At 37.0% G+C, this 18,536-nt stretch overlaps 1 protein-coding gene across 17 annotated transcripts in view; it reads right to left on the bottom strand.

The window, feature by feature from the left end:
* The window catches only part of MAGI2 (membrane associated guanylate kinase, WW and PDZ domain containing 2), a 1,433,352-nt gene that overhangs the window by 731,258 nt on the left and 683,558 nt on the right, over positions 1-18,536 (bottom strand). The window lies entirely within an intron of this gene.

Genomic DNA, 18,536 nt, shown 5'->3' with positions numbered 1-18,536 from the left:
TGAGAATTTTTTATATGCCAAAGATGGCCCCAGTCTTACAAGATAAATTCTGGAAACAAAACAGCTTCTTCGTCTTTCTGGATCCTGCATTCTAGTAGGGGGAGTCAGACAATACACATAACAAAAAACACAAGTAAATACATTAGGAAAATAAACCGTGGAAGAAAGCAGTGTTTCGTCTGTAGAACAGATACAGTGGGCTAGGGGAGTCACAAGAATGCTGGGAGAATTGTGAGGCTGGAGGCCAGGTGTAGTATTATATTTTGGCTTTTGCAAAGCAATATTCACAATTCTAGAGAAGAGTTATAAACATTTCTATAATATTCTGATATAAGACAGATATAATAAAAATAAGAAAGCACTTAAATTTAACAATACATCAATATAATCCAATGGCTAAAGAAACACAAAAGTATTTCCAAATGCCATGTCTTATCTATATGAATAATGATGTATGTTACTCATAAGTTAGAAATTCTAAGAGTAAATAATGTTGAAGATTTGTCTCTCCAGACAGAACACAGACAAATCTAACCCATGGGAGAAATACACTGGACTTTAAATGATAGAGAAAAGGAATGTGTTTCTCGAGGTCTTGATTCCCATGAGAAATAAGATAACTTGTTCCCTGATACGTAATGGCTAACTACAAAACTTTGTAAAAAAGTTGCAGAAAATTAATGATTACGTCAACTTCAATTTCAAGGTATCATTGTCGTTCTAGCGACAAATTATTTCTCCAAAAGCACTAGTTACAAAATTTTCAATAGTATTTTCTAGCAAAATATTTACAGGCTAGATCAATATACATATTGTAATGATTTTCATCCATGAAACTTACATTATTCTCAAATTAGACTTTGAAATGAACAGACACGTTCTTGTATTGTTTAAAGAAGTCTTTTGATTCCTACCCAGAAAAAGGATGACAAAAGTCCAGCAAACCTCACACTGAATGACTTAATTGGCCCTCTAAAGCTTCCAAATTTAGATTACTTTATTCATTTAGCAATTACAACTTAATGCCTCCCTACTGTAATGAAAAATGATGGCTACTACTCAATTGTGATATCACAAAAAGAATGCCCACTTTAGAAATAGACTGCATGATACAAGTAATATATTTTAACAGCAACAAAGGGAATTTCTGCTTTTGATAATGGTGAAGTAATTCACAACAGAACAATCTCCTGGAGAGAACAACTATAAACTTGGGACAAACTATAATATATGATTATCTGAAAGCACTGAGAACCAACCAAAAGTAAGCATAAACTAGAAAAAGGGAATGATACAAGGTAAGTTTCCTAGTATTTTAATCCCCCCCCCCCCACCGGGCACACACACATGTGGCACAGTGCAGAGTGGCTTGAAGGTGGATAGAAGTTCTATTGTTTTATAGCTTGAAAAACCAGAGATCAGACTTACGGTCTACTACAGATAGCAGAAAGTGAAGAAGGAAATCCTGTGTCATAACCCTTCAACCGAAGATCACCAGAAAATGAGGAAGAACATATATCATAGGGAAACATGGTGGGTCTGATATATTCTAGAATTTGGGCTTGTGTTATGATCTTTTGGGGACTCTTTAAGGAAACAGAGTTTTGCTCTGGATTCAATGTTAAGAAGTGGAGGTAATTCTATGGTTGGATATCTTACTATTTCTTATCTAAAGTCTGCTAAAGAAGTAGCAGTCACTTATCAGCAGCACAGGGGAAGTTTAGTCGTTCTCGTGGATTGGATAATGCTCCTGATTTTGTCTGTTTCTGAACATGATGATAGAACGATCTTTTTATTTTGATTCATCATGGTCACAGAATGGCCCTGACAATGGTATTCTCATGATTTTTTTTTTGTTTTTTTTTTTTACCGTGTAATAGTAGAATACCACACCCTATTGTGACTGCCTGGCTAACCTCTAACAACATCAAGGCCCACCTCTTAGTGCCAGGCTAGATCCCAGCTGCCAAGGTCTCCTTTTCTCTTTCCTGTCTGGAAAGGAAAGAACCACAGACGGAAGCTTCAGATTCTGCATTTAAATTCTGCCCAAATATCTGGCTAAGTCTTGAACTACCTCTGTTTATGCAGAGTCCAGACAGCCTGGTTAAAGTTAAAAAGGCGCAAATGTTTTAGCTGCTGCCTACTGCAGATAAGACAGCATTTCGACATGCCTGCTTTTAAACATGTCACTCATTTAGAAATTTCAGGGATTAACCACCTGCTAAAACAAAAAATAAACATTTTTCAGAAGACATAACAGAGAGCAAAATGAGATCCTGGACAGAATTAGACATATGAAAAAACAAGAAAATGTCACTAATACTCAAGAATAAAATAAACCAATGGGAATGACAAGTTGACCAATGCCATGGATCAGCTAACAGTTATTTTGAAGCAGCTATTATAATTATGATCAAGGACATAAAGGAAAATAGTAATCAGTAAACAAATAGGAAATCTCTGCAGAGAAATACAAGATAATATATTAACGGAAATTCTAAAAGTAAAAAATTTAGTATCTGACAAAAATTTACTAGCTGGGCTTTGTAGCAGATAATAGACCACAGAATCAGTAAATTTGAAGTAAGATTAATAAAAACTATCCAATTTGAAGTCGTTAAAAAAAATCAAGAAATAAACAGAGCCTTTGTGACCTGTGACACAATGTTAAAGATATAACATATGGATCACTGGAGTGATAGGAGGGGAAGAGAGAAAGAATGTGGCAGAAAAAAATATTTAAATATATAATAGCCAAAAATTTCCCAAATTTGGTAAGAGATATACATTTACAGATTCCAGTATCTCAGGAAACTGCAGGAAGAGTTTCTAAAAATTCACATCAAACTAATTGATTACAACCAGTTACGGATTTCTTCATTCTTTCTTTACTCCCACTGCTTCACTTAACTAGCTGGAAAAAAAAAATCAAATCATAGCCAATTCAATTTCAAATTGCTGAAAACAAAACCTAAGAAAAAACTTGAACACAGTCAGAGAAAAGGACACATGATACACAGAAATGCTACAAAAGATGACTAACTTCTCCTCAGAAATAATGGAGGCCAGAAAAGTCCATTGAAAGAGAAAACTCTACACTGAGAATTTTATATCAGGTTAAAAATATCCTCCAAGGCTGAAGGTGAAATATAGACTAAGTAAAAATCATCACTTGTGGTATACAGACCCACACTTCAAAATATGGTAAAGAAATTTCTTTAGCCAGAGAAAACTAGTATCTGATGGGTATGTTTAAGAAAAAATGAGCACACAAAATGGAAACAAAAAAACAAACAAAATACATATATATATACACATAAATTGAAACTGGCTGGTAACCCCAGCACTTTGGGAGGCTGAGGCAGATGAATTGCTTGAGCCCAGGAGTTTGAGACCAGCCTGGGCAACATAGCAAAACCCTGTTATCTACAAAAAAATACAAAAAAAATTAGCTGGGCATAGTGGCTCATGCCTGTGGTCCCAGCTACTAGAGAGGCTGAGGTGGGAGGATCACTTGAGCCCAAGAGGGGTCAATGCTACAGTGAGCCATGGTCGTGCCACTATACTCCATCCTGGGCGACAGAGCCAGAACCTGTCTCAAATACCTAAAACCTGAAAGTTAGTAACAAAACAGTTATGGATAATAAGCCCAAGTAAAACAAATTATAGTTTAAATGTCCATTATGATAAATATGAACTCACTGACATTTCCACAATAAGTTAAAATGATTTTGCAGAGTATAGCTTATACACATCAAAATCCTTAGAGGCTCTAAAACTGTATCAAGTTTAGTAGCAAGTATTAGTTTTAAGGACATTGCTTGTTAGCATCAGCCAATTAGATATTCTGGACACAAATGGGGAACACACTTGGGCAATCAATATAAAGAGCATCTCTTTTGTGAAATTAATTGGAAAATTAGATTTTATGTTTAAGTATAAATTCTGAACGATTCACTAAAAGGGATCAAAACAGCTTTCAAACTAACCGCTTCTGTTGATTATGTCAGCTTCCTTCACCACTTGCATCTTAATTTTAAAACAAATTAAAAGACACCAGAGAATGAAGGCAAATATCCTGATACTTCAGGTCTGCTTCCTGAGGAAGTCCTTTTATATGAGTTACCAACTTATTTACTTTCATGCCCCTCATCGTTTTAGCATGCCTTTTGCACCTTGATGGATGGTCTCTATTATGAAAAATCTATTATAAGGATCAGAATTTGCTTTCATATGCACTGAAATTCAACCTTTGCAGGCCAATATCATTTACACTATGTTCAACATATTATTACCTACGTTAGCAGAGCGTTTGAAGACAGGAAGTTTAAAAATACACTTTTCTGAAAGGTAAAGAATTTATCAGAACAGGGAAGACGCTACATGATCCTGAGCTCAAGAGTAACTTTCTGTTAAGCATGTAAGGGGGAAAAAACACTAGACAGAAATTAGGAGTCTTGAATTCTAGTTTGGCTTCAGTGGTAACTATGGCAGAATAGGAAAATCATTTGGTTTCATTTCTTTTTGAAAACACACGTACTTGAGTATTTCGAATGTTCATTCATATAAAGGAGTGGTTTAAAGTATGTTATATCTACAATAGCAAAGTTGAATTCTATGGAAATATGCTTGATTTCATTTTTAAGCATGTTTCAAAGAGCCTATGGGCTTTAATATTCGTTTCATTTAATATAATAAAATCACCCAGAATATGCGAAAACAAAAATCATGATTGGGGGCCATGTGCATCTTCAAGGACAAAGGCTTATGTATCTACACAGCAGACAAATACCTCTGAAAGTTTGATCCACAAACAGCACGAAGAAATTCAACTGGTGATTTGACAAAATAATTTCAGGCACCAGTTGATGGTATGACTGGTGGAACTCGTAACACCTGATTTTGCCAAAAATGTAAGTACCATATTCCAAAGGCATATAGTTTGATGTAAAATTCTCAAGTACAGCTACTTTTCTTTGATCATCCAAATAATTGTGTTCCCCTACAGAACAACACCCCAGCTCAATAAACAAATTTGACATTAGCAAAAATTCAGGCTCTGTTAAAATTGTCTTGCTTCCTCCTATTGCCAAAATTTTTGCACTGTGGGTGTCATAGGATTGTGGCTTTTTATTTTTTTAAATAAAAGATTCCTTTTTATTTTATTTATTACCCCAAACACCATTATTACTCTGCATCACTATTTAAAGAGTGTCAGAAACAAACAGAATCCATGTGAGAGTGCTCTGGGATACTACAGGAAGAATATAACTTTGAGGTCACTTACACTCAGCTTCAGGCACAATTCACATTTCTCAAAAAAGATATATCAGGTGGTACTACCCAGACAATGGAGGGTGTGAAAAGCAGAGTTCAACTACCTTGAAGGAGAGCACTGGCATGACTCAGGCAGGAGATCAGTGCTCTAGCCAGCCAAGTGGGGATCCAAGTCTGGGATCCATTCATATCAGCATAAATTATTCCCCTCTATAATTATTGCAAAGACTGAAGTGGTTCTATCATTGCAAAAGTAAACTCAAGCATCAGTCTGGTAATAGTAATGATATAGATTAATAATAACATACACTATAAATAACTGTTTATTCTTTCATTTACTATTTGGTTGATTTTTTTTCTTTCTGGAGGCAATTGGGACTACAGAAGCAGCTGCAACACCAGCACTTGCCATTCTGCCAGTTGTTCAGAGAATGAACCAATTAGTGGGAATGGGTAGCAACACACACATTTGGCAGCTATGTTTGCACAAAATGAGGGTACTTTTTAAAATAAGACACTTTGATGCAACATCATGGTACCTAAGAGTATTGTGGAAGAATCTGACATGAAATACTTTCAAACAGACAGCCATGGGATTCCTGTCCTCTATAATCCCAACTCACGGCCCTTGAATCCTGTTGAGATCTTCAATCTGCTGATCCCACATTGCACTCCTGCCACCTGATTTCTTCCCCACCCAGCTTGAATTCTCTCATTTATCAATGCTGTCACTTTAATGTATTCACCTTTATTTTCTTGCTCCTCTTGCTTCATCATTCACACAACCTTAATTAAATCCAGCTCTCTTCCTTCTTATCTTACCAACCTTGCTCAAAGTGGCTACAGAAAAATGGTCACTGATTTCAATCCTACCTGCTTAATCCTACCTGCCAGTTATTCTCTAGACCATTCGCTATCCCACTTTCCTAGACTTGAGAACTTCCCATTTCTCCTTAAAGTCTCTAATACATCCTCCACCACAATCTTGCCTCCTTCTTCACAGAGAAATTGCAGCAATCAGAAGAGAAGATTTAGAAGTTCCCACCATGAAATCTCTCCACCTAACTACTTCTTTGCCCGTAAGTCCGACTTTGTTCCTGTTAATATGAATGAATAGACCATGTTCCTAGCAGAGGACAACCTCTCTATTTGTGCTCTGGATCTTATGCCCTGCCTAAGACCTTCTTAAAGGCATTGAAATCTCCCCTCCTCACTCTCCGTAATCGTCAATTTCCTCTTCTCTCTTAAGTCATTCCCTTTAACATATAAGCATGCTAAAATTTCTTAATTTCAAAAAATCTTTAAAATATTCCATCTCTTGGCCCTCTTTCCTCTACAGCCCCTGTTTTATTTCTCAAATATTTCTCCTTTTTATGGTAAAACAAAATAATAATAAATAAATAAAATAAAGCAAAATGAAAACTTAAAAGAATTATCTGCACTCTCTGTCTCCATTTCCTTTTTATCTTGAACTCTTAATGTCACCAAAGCCAATGGACATTAGTGAGTCCTCATCTTCCATGACTTATCAGCAGCATCTGATACAGTTGATAATTCTCTCTTTGAAACTTTTCTTCATTGGCTTTGAGGACACCACTCTCTTGTTTTCCTCCTCTCATTCTGATGTGACTTCTTGGTCTCTTTTGCTTATTCTTTCTTATCTCTTCAACTATTAATACACCCCGAGCTTAGTACAGAAAGTGTTCTTTTCTCTCCACAATAGTCCTCAGCTGATGCCATTCATCTCCTGGTTTTTAACACTGTAATAAGCTGTTGACCCCCAAGTGTGCATTATACCATAGAATTTACTCCCAAATTCCAGAATTATAGAACCAACTGCCCACTCGACCAGTCCTATTGGATGATAAATAAGCAGGGCAAACATAGCATATTCTAATCAAAGGTTTCTGTACCTTTCCACCCCCAGATAGCTCTCACACTTCTGTTAAGACTTGTCTCAAAGTTGTCAGTAGTACTGCCTTCTCCAACCTCCCTTCTAAAAATCTCTTTCCCTTTCCTCTGATTTGGGACATTTAACGTTCCTTTTGCCTACTTATTTTATTTTCCTGTTAGTAGCAATCACTACCTAATATTATATATATTATATAAACATATATTTTTTTTTACTGAGTTATCTTTTATCCTATTGATCTCCCTCATAAAGGACAGGGTTTTTTTTGTTTTTTTTTTTTTTTCCTTTTTTTTTTTTTTTATATCCCAAGCACCTGGAACAGTGCCTAAACCATAGCAGGCATCGAATATGTACTTGCAGTATAAACGAAGTATGCTAGAAATAGAATGCATAGTTTCCATTTAAAAGTCAAACAAACTTCAAAGCCTCATATTCACAGAATTGTGTGCACTTATCATTATTCTATCTGATTTCTATTTTTCTAGACTTCTCCTTGATTACTCTCCACAGTACAATGTGTTTACATGTGTTCAGGTGTACTTGAGAAGAATGATATATGCATCAAAGTTCTTTCCATATTGTAAACTAGGTACATATCATCACATGCACATCTGCGTGAAATGAAATAAACAGCTTCATGATCAGATAGCTTGCCACATGAAGCCTTTCTCTCAGAAAAGGGCCTCATTTTCTTTGCTCTCCATATTGCTCTCCATTCTCCTTGCTCTCTGTATTGATCGGGCCACCATTTTCCGGGCAAACAACACTCTTTATGCATCGCAGCCAATACAAATTCTTCTGCTTGAAGTATCCTTTTCTCTACTACATATTTATTCTTCAAGATCTTATGTAGATTCCTCCACACCTCAACTTACACCCAGGTAGAGTGATTTATTCTTTCCTACATGTTCATATTACTCTGGTAGTTAATGTCACATTCAAATCATTTGTTTACATGCCTATGTCCCACACTAAATTAGGAGCTTGTTATGGGCATAAATATATCTTTATCTTTAGCATCTAACCAAAATCTGGCACATAGAAGATATTCAGTCTTTCCCTAAGGCACTAATCCACAAGTGATGACTTCATGGAATGCAAATACAACTCTACCTTTATAAACATATTTTTGGGAAAATCACTGTCAGAAATAAGGTTTTAAAAGCATTATTGTCAAGAAAATAACAAAATAGACTTCCTCATATTAAGTAATCAAGTCTACCAGTCAGAAATAATTTTTAAAAAACTATAAGTAATTTTATACTAGAGCTTCAAATTTGAACATCTGACCTATCTAAAATTATTTGTATAGAAATATAAATGAATTGCTTTATTTTTTAATTATAAATTTGTTTCTCAATTAAGACACATGGCATTAAGATGCTTATATAATCATTAAACCCAAGAAAACTAGCTAAAAGTAATGAAATCACAAATAGATTTTTTTTTTTTTCACAGCAAGGTTGGGATACGTCTTGTATTAAATCTTTAAAATTTCTGTAACCAAAAGGAGAATTTTTAAAAGTTAATTAGAAGCTCTTATTTTTGTTTCTAGTTGTGAATGTTAAAATGGCATATTTAATGTGGCAATATTCATTTTAGTGTAAGAATTTGATTCTCATGCTGTGTTAAACTCATTAGTTGTATTAAAGAATGATGCTAATACAAAGTTGTAACCAAAAATTGTTAATTAGAAAAAATACCTATTTTCTTTCATATTGCTATGATGAAATAATATTCAGATTAACAATAGTTGAGGATCTTAATGTGTAACTTTTATGTGAAATTTTCATCACACATTTTCCCTATTTTCTAGACAGATATCTAAATTTTATTTTCTTTCAATTTAGTTCTTACAGAAAATAGAGATTGCTTTCAACAGTTTCTCTGAGAGCACCTGCCTTTTATAACCTTATTTTTTTTTCATTATATAATAATTTTAAGGCTACATTGTCAGCTGGAGTGTAACAGTGGTTTAAAAGTTCAAATGTTAAATTTTCCACCCTGATTAAAAAAAGAACCACCATGTAATGACAATTCTTAGAGTCCTACAAATGGACTTTATTATTACTATTTCTTTTTGAGGCAGAGTTTCACTCTTGTTGCCCAAGCTGGATTGCAATGGGACGATCTCAGCTCACTTGAACCTCTGCATCCCAGGTTAAAGTGGTTCTCCTGCCTCAGGCTCCCAAGTAGCTGGGATGACTGGTGTGCACCACTACGGCCAGCTAATTTTTGTATTTTTAGTAGAGGTAGGGTTCCTTCTCTATTTTAGCTAAAGAAGTAACTCTCTTTCCTAACCAATTCTGACATTAACCTTCCTTGATAATCTTATTGAGAAGTGTCCTAAATTTGTTTTACTGGAAGAAGAAAGAGATTATGAGGGTACAAGTTTCCTTTTTTTGCTTTGTATTTCCAAGAATATTTTATTCCAATATGTAAGTGTGTGCGCAAGAAGAACAAGGTGTTCATTGGTTTGTCCTCTTGAATGCAAGTGGTAGGAAGCCAAACAAATTGAAATCCTCAGTGTCTACTTCTAAGAGGTACTTGAGGTAAACACCTAAAAGATGTTATTGGAAGAACAAGATAACCTCTCTACTCTCACCAAGGAGCCAGGAGGAACTGGGGTAGCCATAGTGTTTGTTTATTTGTTGAATGCTACAACGTGCCAAGCTATAGGAGATAATTTCTCATCTCCACCTCCAATGTCAAAACAATCTTACCAAGAAGTATTATAATTTCCATTTCACAAAAGAGGAAACTGAGATGGAAACACCTAGGGAAGCTGTCCAACTTACATGGTTAATGTGGGTCAGAGGCCAGACTCAATGCTGGTCTCACTTCATTCGTAGCCAGTGTATATAATAGAAGTTGGTCTGGGAAGAAGATATTCACTTATAGTAAGCCTCATCTCCCTCTCTTTCCCAGGACATGCAAGGCATGGGTGACTTGAAGAGAGAAATGATTCCATTCCATAGCTTGACAGAAGAAATAACCTTCCATATTCATAATTTGTCTCTGAGTTATTAGTCAGGCTGAAGGCTACAAAATCGATCATAACTTCATAAAAAAAGGTTCTCTGTAACAGTGTTTCCAAAACAGTGAAGAATTGAACCATTTGGGGATCTTGTTAAAATATGTAGATTCCTTTTTTTTTTTTTTTTTGAGATGGAATCTCACTCTGTAGCCCAGGCTGGAGTGCTATGGTGCAATCTCAGCTCACTACAATCTCCACCCCGCCAGGTTCAAGTGATTCTTCTGCCTCAGCATCCTGAGTAGCTGAGATTACAGGCACCCATCACCAAGCCCGGCTAATTTTTATATTTTTAGTAGAGACAGGGTTTCACCATGTTGGCCAGTCTGGCCTCAAACTCCTGACCCTAGATGATCCACCCCCCTTGGCCTCCCAAAGTGCTGGGATTACAGGAGTGAGCCACCACACCTGGCCTATATTTGGATTCTGTAAGGTGGGTTGAAGCCTGAGACTCTGCTTGTAACAACCACTTAGGCAATGCTGATGCTGCTGGTCTACAGACCACATGCACAGAACGGTAAAGCTCCAGGCTAAGATAAGACATTTATCCTCACCTCCTCCTTGCAATAGTGGCTGGAGTATGAAGGAGCACCAATGAGGAGCCCTCCACATGAATTTTGGCAAAAAAGACTGGCATGATGAATGGACTCTATCCAGAATTAGTTTTTCATGTATCAAATTATTTAGCCCAATTTTCTTTCACTGCTCACATTTGATACTTTATAGTCTCTTAGAGAAAAATATTTCTGATTTCATGTATAATTGACATTTGTTTTCAGCTTCAGTAAAATGGAGACTGCAAAAAACATGGATTAAAACAAGTACAGATTTTTGGCTGGGTATGGTGGCTCACACCTGTAATCCCAGGACTTTGGGAGGCTGAGGTGGGTAGATCATCTGAGGTCAGGAATTCGAGACGAGCCTGGCCAACAAGGTAAAACCCCACCTCTACTAAAAATACAAAATTAGCCAGTTGTGGTGGTGCACATGTGTAATCCCAGTTACTCAGGGGGCTGAGGCAGGAGAATTGCTTGAACCCGGGTGGTGGAGGTTGCAGTGAGCTAAGATTGTGCCATTGCACTCCAGCCTGGGCGACAGAGTGAAACTCCATCAAAAAAAGAAAAAGAAAAAAAAAAGAAAGAAACGGAAAGGAAACAAACAAACCAAAAACAACCAAATAGAAATTTTGAACCATTTAATTTCAAAAACTCATATTAAGCTCCTCAAGTCGTAACTAAAATATACATGAACTATGTCCTTCAGGCTCTATTAGGAAATGGGCACAGGAAAATAATCAAGAAAATGACTCGGTTTTGGGAAAGTACATGTAGTGGGAGAAACAGAATTGTAAATAGAAAAGCATAATAAATTATGTGGCATGCATATGTGTGAATATTTTGGGGGAACAACCCATTTTTCCTAGGATTACTATCAAGGCAGTGACCTTCAAAGGTACAGAAGACCTATGTCTATAACTAGCATTCTCTTAGAATAAAACATTCCAGACAGTGAAAAATGTGTGATTACTCATAGGCATAAAATAACAGTTTAGTTTGGTACACTGGTTAGAATGGTTGTTGAGATGAGTATGAGGAAACTTCCAGCCTTCTGCAATGGAACTTAATTCAGGCAACCTCAGACATAGAGCATTCTATAGCTTCAGGAGAGAGAAACATGAGAAATGCAGAGTTGATAACTTTATCAAAGGCCTGCCAGTCACTGGTCATGGTTAAATGTGTTCTTTCAGGTTCGGGGGATATGAACTATTAATAGATATAGTAAGAGTTTAATACCAATTTCTTTGCTCCTAACTTAGATAAATGGAACTCGCAAAGACTTTTCCTAAACTCTAATGCACCAATCATAAAAGAAAGACTTGTGATTCCCAGAGTAGCAACTGTATATTAGGAAATAAAAGTTACCATCTGCAGCACCATACAAAGGCTTGCATGCACAATGAGACTTATTGTAACCTGGGGATCCACACAAAACAGATTTTCATATACTCCTGGCCAATCCCAGCTTCTTCTCACGTTTTCACTTTTGAAATAAAATAGGGATAAAAATATTTCATTTTCTGAAGTGTTTCTTTACCTTAGCATATAGTGAAAGAGTAATTCACACAGGTGTGTGGAAGAGGTTGTCTATGATATTTAGAAGGGATGATTTATATACTCTGGCTCTTTTTATAACAGTGAGAGCACCTCAAATACAGTGTGTGTAAAATCTTCCTCTCGAAGCATGGTTATAGTAACATAGCTGGCAAGCAGTCCTAAGTGGAACCCTGCTCTTTAGACAGATGTACACACTGTATTACCCTAAAGAGTCTAATATCTCCATCTAAACAAGGAAAGCACAAAAAATAAGACTAATAAATTTTCATAGGCTTTAAGAAATCTGGCCCCTAACCTGAAACCCAACCACTTAAATGGAAACTGTATCAATAATTTATCTAGAAAGCTAATTATAGGTTACCTGCCCTACTTACAAAAATTGCTTAATTTCAATTCTCTTTTTTTCTTACATGTCTGTGGCTTGATATTTTCTAACTTCTGAGTTTTGTTTATTCTTTTCAGGGTTTTCAACAGAGAACCTTCAAGCCAGACACAGGGCTGAAACAGGAGGCTTAGTACTACTAAGGACATACTTTAAAATGATTCTTACGTAGTGCTGTAGTTTAAGGACAAGTGGAAGACCAGAGGAAACAAATGCTTCTACCTCCTCATGATATGGTGTGATCTTAAGGTTTCTAAAAAGTGTTAGGCTGACTGTAATGAAATGGGAATTCTACCATCTATCAATAAGATGATGATATATTTATAGACCATGAGCCACAAGAGAGCTGTGCTGGGCACTTTCAATAAACCTCAATTAAAGTGATCAATATTGCTAAAAGAATCTTTAAAAGCACCTCTGACAGAAAACTTCTTTGAGATTAGTTTTAAATGCTGAGATAGACGACGTTCTTCAAGACACAATGGGAAGTGAATTCCAGTGTCCAGGAATATAATTGCTAACTGCCCTAAATTCCAGGGTCTCCAGGTTATGACTTAAATGAATAAAATCTTGATGAATTTGTAAATAAAAGTTGTTTTTGCCTTTTATACTTAGGAAAGGAAATGTGAGTAGTATCTTAAGACATCTTGTGCTAAATCCCATTGACCATTTTATGTTTTCTTTTTCCATCCCAAATGTTAAACAGTTCTTCCTCTCTGACAATTCAGATGTCACTTACTAGTCATAGTTTGCTTAAGATCCCACCTCTTTACAAATCCTTTCCTTTGTGATCTAGTTTTATTAAAATCTGTATAACCAAAACCAGTTCTTGATTACAGACTCTTCGAGCAGTTGCCAGGTGTTTTTAGTAAGTCTTAGTTCCACAACTGAAAACAGCGTCCTACAGGCAAGCTTTGTGCTATGTTATGCCTTACAGATCCCATATTAATCGGCAGTGCTAACCAGTATGCGATAATTTTGCTCAAAATTCAAATAAAGCTGACACCTTAGATGGGCTTTCAGGCCTCTCATCTTAATTACTAGCTCAGTTAGCAAAGCATAGTCATCTTCAGATGAGACCTAGAAGGGCCTGCATGCAAAGAACTAAAGGGTGATGGGAGTGGGAGATTCAAAAAAACAGCTATCTTAGAAAGGAGGAATGGAGAGGGAAAGGGACTACAATTTCGCCAGACTGATTCTAAATACTTGTTGATATGGATAGCGAAGTTCTTTTTTGAAATATCACAAGAGCAAGCACTCAAGTATGATTTCTTACATGGAAAATCCTGGCAGAAGGGAGATCCTGGGACTGTCCTAGTGTATTCACCTATTAGGTTTCCAAACTAGCCAACCCAGTGAAGCGAATCGCTCTTTGTTGAGCCAAAGCTAGTTACACTATCTTTTCCCACTATGTTGGTGTCTTGATATTCACTTATTCATTCAGTCAGTCATTGAACCAATGTTTAGTGCACATTTTTTTTTTTTTTTGAGACAGTCTCACTCTTGTCACCCAAGCTGGAGAGTGATCTCAGCTCACTGCAACTTCTGCCTCCCAAGTTTAAAGTGATTCACCTGCCACAGCCTCCTGAGTAGCTGGGATTACAAGGCACCCACCACCACACCCAGCTAATTTTTGTACTTTTAGTAAAGTCAGGTTTTGCCATGTTGGTCAGGCTGGTCTCGAACTCCTGCTTTCAGGTGATCCGCCTGCGTTGGCCTCCCAAAGTGCTGGGATTACAGGCATGAGCCACCCTGCCTAGCCCTATTGCATGTCTTATATCTAGGTTGACATGATTTGAGGTACTGTGAATACTGTTGTGAGCAAAATGAATTTGGACCCTAACGTCAGAAGGTCCTGCCTCCTGGTAAAGATATTAATCAAATAATAACACTAACCTAAAATGAAACATTGAAAAAACAAAACAAAACAAAACACCTGGTAAGTGTAATGAAGAAAAAGCATGATGAGCCCGGAGCACATTTTACAGAGAGCATCAATTTAATGTCTGAGCAAGCAAAGAGGGTGAAAGAGTGTTCTGGCAGAGATACCAGCTTGTGCTAAGGCCCTGAGATAGAAGGCAATATGATGCTCTCTAAGATCTAAAAGAAAGGCTCTTCGTAAAGAGCTGTATGAATCCAAGATCAAGAATCCTCCAGACTTGGCCAGCAGTTCCTTAGCTTGGCATTTGACCATTTGTGGTCCTTTGAGTGAAAGAACCCAGAGGGTTCAGTTCTCTGCTACAAACCAGAGAAAGCCCTCCTCCCTGTGCCTTTTTTTATTTGGCTGGCTTTGTGCTTTTGTGGGCAGTGCTTGGCAAGATCATTCCAAACTTCTGGAACAAATCTTTGAGTGGCTTCCAAAGTCACCTGGGATTTGTTGCTTCGTGGAGAAAGTCATAGAAACTTCAGACAGAAAGGATCTTAAAGACACCTGAATTTCTTGCAGGACTGGTCTATTAGAGTTTCTTATAGCAAAAGTGATCTGTTATTTAATTATTATTTCCTCCCCCAGTCCCAGACGGGAAAAGCTGAGCAGCTGGCTCTGGAGTCTTAGCTGAGGTCCTATTAATATGGGAACTTCCTGAGCTACAATGCTTCAATTGGAGTCATGATGCGTCTTCTCCTCCATTGGCTAACTGGCTGGCAATGAGCCTCTTACTTCACAGTACACAGTATTGTTAGTTTCCTTAAAGATTCCAAAGTTTGACTTACTTTACTGATTTAAAGAGAAAAAGAAACTATTCTGATTGTGTTCCTCCACATGGTGAATATTAGCTAAATTTTCAAACACCAATTAAGAACATTTTTTATATCATCACACTCATTTAATTCAATGTATTCTTAGTGTGCCTAGGGAGAATGGGCAAAGAATCTGCAGATTAATGCACTGCTTCTCGGAAGCAGGCTTATGTGACAGAAAGCCCTCCTTGTGATGAGAACTAGGGAAAAAAACTAACTGTCCTACTGTTGACTTTGTATATTTTACCGGTCTCGAGATGCTTGAAATGTACAGTGTATGCTTTAGTCTCTGTTATCTGTGAAACTCTTAGGCTGAGAATTCATATTGTAACAAAGTTCTAATCTTTGCTAAGGTACACCTAATGCAGTCAAAATAGCAACATACATTTATTTATTTTTTACAATTAAAAATCTGTTATCTTCAGAGTAAGCAGCTGAGATCTTAGAATGCCACAAGCTATGTGACTAAGAGCAAAAGCTGAAGGTAGGAGAGACACAGTAGAAGAAAAATGTTCCTGAAATTGAACATAAAATTAAAGTATTTTCAGTGCAGTCTTTTATCATATTTCTGCTTATTTAAATGTTATGTTGCCACATAATAAGGCTTTGAAACATTGAAAATAGAGTTTAGGGTAGTAGACTTTGAAAGTGTTAAGAGAAAATGGACGTCAGAAAGCAGTCCATTACTACTTAAGATCTCTCAGAAAGTTAGCTTTGCTTAAAAATATTTCAAGAAGAATTCAGTTCGAGTAAAATGTTTGCCTGAAACGTAATTGTTTTATCAACTTTTCCTTTTCATGCCACAGGCATCTTACAAATAACTAATTTATTCTTGGGAAGTTTTCTGTTTTCCAAGCTCTAAGCTATAGGACTATAGGAACACAGAAATTTGTTTCAAAATGTGAATTTTTCTTTTTTAACTCTCATTAAGAACTCATTGGCATCTTGAATGTTGTTCTGGTAGCACATAACGGTCACTGCAAAAATTTTGTTATTTCTGGATTTTCTCATTTCTCCCTTGATGGTTTCTGAGCTGTGAACTATTTTCCACATTTTAGTTATTTTGCTACTTTTAAAACAAAATTCCATCGGTGGGAAGTTTCTAAGATTGTGATTCTTTATATATACACATTATCTGGTTTAAATATGAGTGCCATCCAGCTTCTTCAACAGCCAACGAACTCTGCTCTTAGCTTTACAAATATGGTCCTCTAATTCTGAACATCTGCAATTTCTCTACATTAAGCCACTGCACCTGTAGTCATCAACAATATTTAAGAATGACCTGCTAATCCTCTTAGGAACTTTGAGGTTCATGTTTTCATTATATCACCTATTGTTTTGTTTGCTGTTCTACTATAATTGTATCAATTTCCCCAAAGCACACCATGTACCAGAGTCAAATTGTCTACATGTATAAAAGCAGGAGTCAGATCTACATGCTGTATTAAAGTTCCATTTCCATGGTTTTAGTAAAGAGGTGAATCTTATTGCCTCTGTAAGCTCTTAGCTTTATCAAAATTATTCTTAATGGACACCAAGAAAATCTGGGCTCTAACTCTCATCCTATGGGAAGGTGTTGATGACGTAAACACTGGGAGGGATATCCTTCAGGGGAGCAAATGTTATACTTAAAACACTTTTCCATGCTGTTGAAAGCACTGTACTCAAGTCTTCCTTGTCCTAGCACAGAGATGACTCCATGCCATTTTGCAGAAAGGATTGAAGTTTTTCCAGATTTCTCTAATTAGGAAACTACCATACAATTTAAAGTATTTTTTTTTTTTTTTGCACAAGGCACACACTATTGCACTATTTTGCATCTTCATGCTGCCTTCTCTAGCGGATAGTGCCTCAACACTGCACCTCTTGCCTAAAATATAAACCCACTGTATACTCACATAATCATCCTAAAACGCTATGCAATAGAGAACCAATTTCACCCACCCCCAAACAACACATGCTCTTAATTAGTCCCTCAAACACATAGCTCTCTGCTAAAGCACATCCTGCCTCTGCTGGCTGGAGCTTTCACAAACCAAAGACTAAATAAAGGAACAGTGTGGCTGCTGTAGCACCTCCACTCCCTGCTCGGTACAGGAAGGAATTCTTTAATAGGCACATGTGTAGTACAGGACAGTAGTACATTCCCTCCCTGCATTCTCACGCGGGGACACATCCTTTTCCTTGTACAATGGATCATAATTCAAAAAAGCATAAACATGGTAAGACAGAAAAACACAGCTTTTTATTTTCGAGATGGATGATACAGGAATATGTCTCTAGGTTTTGTTTTTTTTACCAGTCAGCCCTGCTGAAAGTCCCAATGTCAACTGCCACACAAGCATGAGTCTTTTTTTAGAGAAATTGTTTGTGAGCCCACTTAACAAAGTGCTGCAGGTCACATCCAAAAATACATATAATCTACTGTTTTAAAAATGGAAACCTATGATTGCCAGAAAGAAATCTTCTGCAAGCTTTGCTCTGGGTAGTTTGTACTAAAGTAAAACCGTCACCACCCACTCCCCATTCAAGCCGAGATTTAAAAAGGCAGCGAACTAAAAGGAACCACAAGTCAGTCCGTCCTCATCAGAAAACACAGAGATCAGAGCAAATTACAATGCTAAGGAAAGGCTCGACTACTCAAAGACCATCTCCTCGGGACGAGACAGAGATATGGAGCCATTTTTCACTAGGTTCACAAGAAAATGTCAGCTCACAGCTGCTAGTGCACTGCCAGAGCGCATCTTAATTTGGTCCAAAGGGACTCAGCTAGTCACCCTCGCAGAACATTTTCTTAAAGAGTCCCCATTACAAATGTGATTCCCTCAGCTTCGAGCATCTTCTTGTTATATAGTCTGTGGCAATTGCATGGCACCGATCTGCATCCTATTCAAAACTAAATGCTTCCCCCCACTTCCTCTTAACATCATGTGAATTAGACACTTCTGAGTCAAAGGGGAAAAAAAGAGGAAGAGAAGCTTTCTCTTCCTACTCCCCACCCTTCTCCAGCTTCTTGACTAATACCTCCAGGCAGTTCACTTCAGAATGGAGCAGATTCTTGACCAGGGCACTATG

Source organism: Cebus imitator, unplaced genomic scaffold, assembly GCF_001604975.1.
Source record: "Cebus imitator isolate Cc_AM_T3 unplaced genomic scaffold, Cebus_imitator-1.0 Scaffold26, whole genome shotgun sequence".
NCBI lineage: Eukaryota > Metazoa > Chordata > Mammalia > Primates > Cebidae > Cebus > Cebus imitator.
This window is presented reverse-complemented; position numbering and strand designations above follow the sequence as displayed.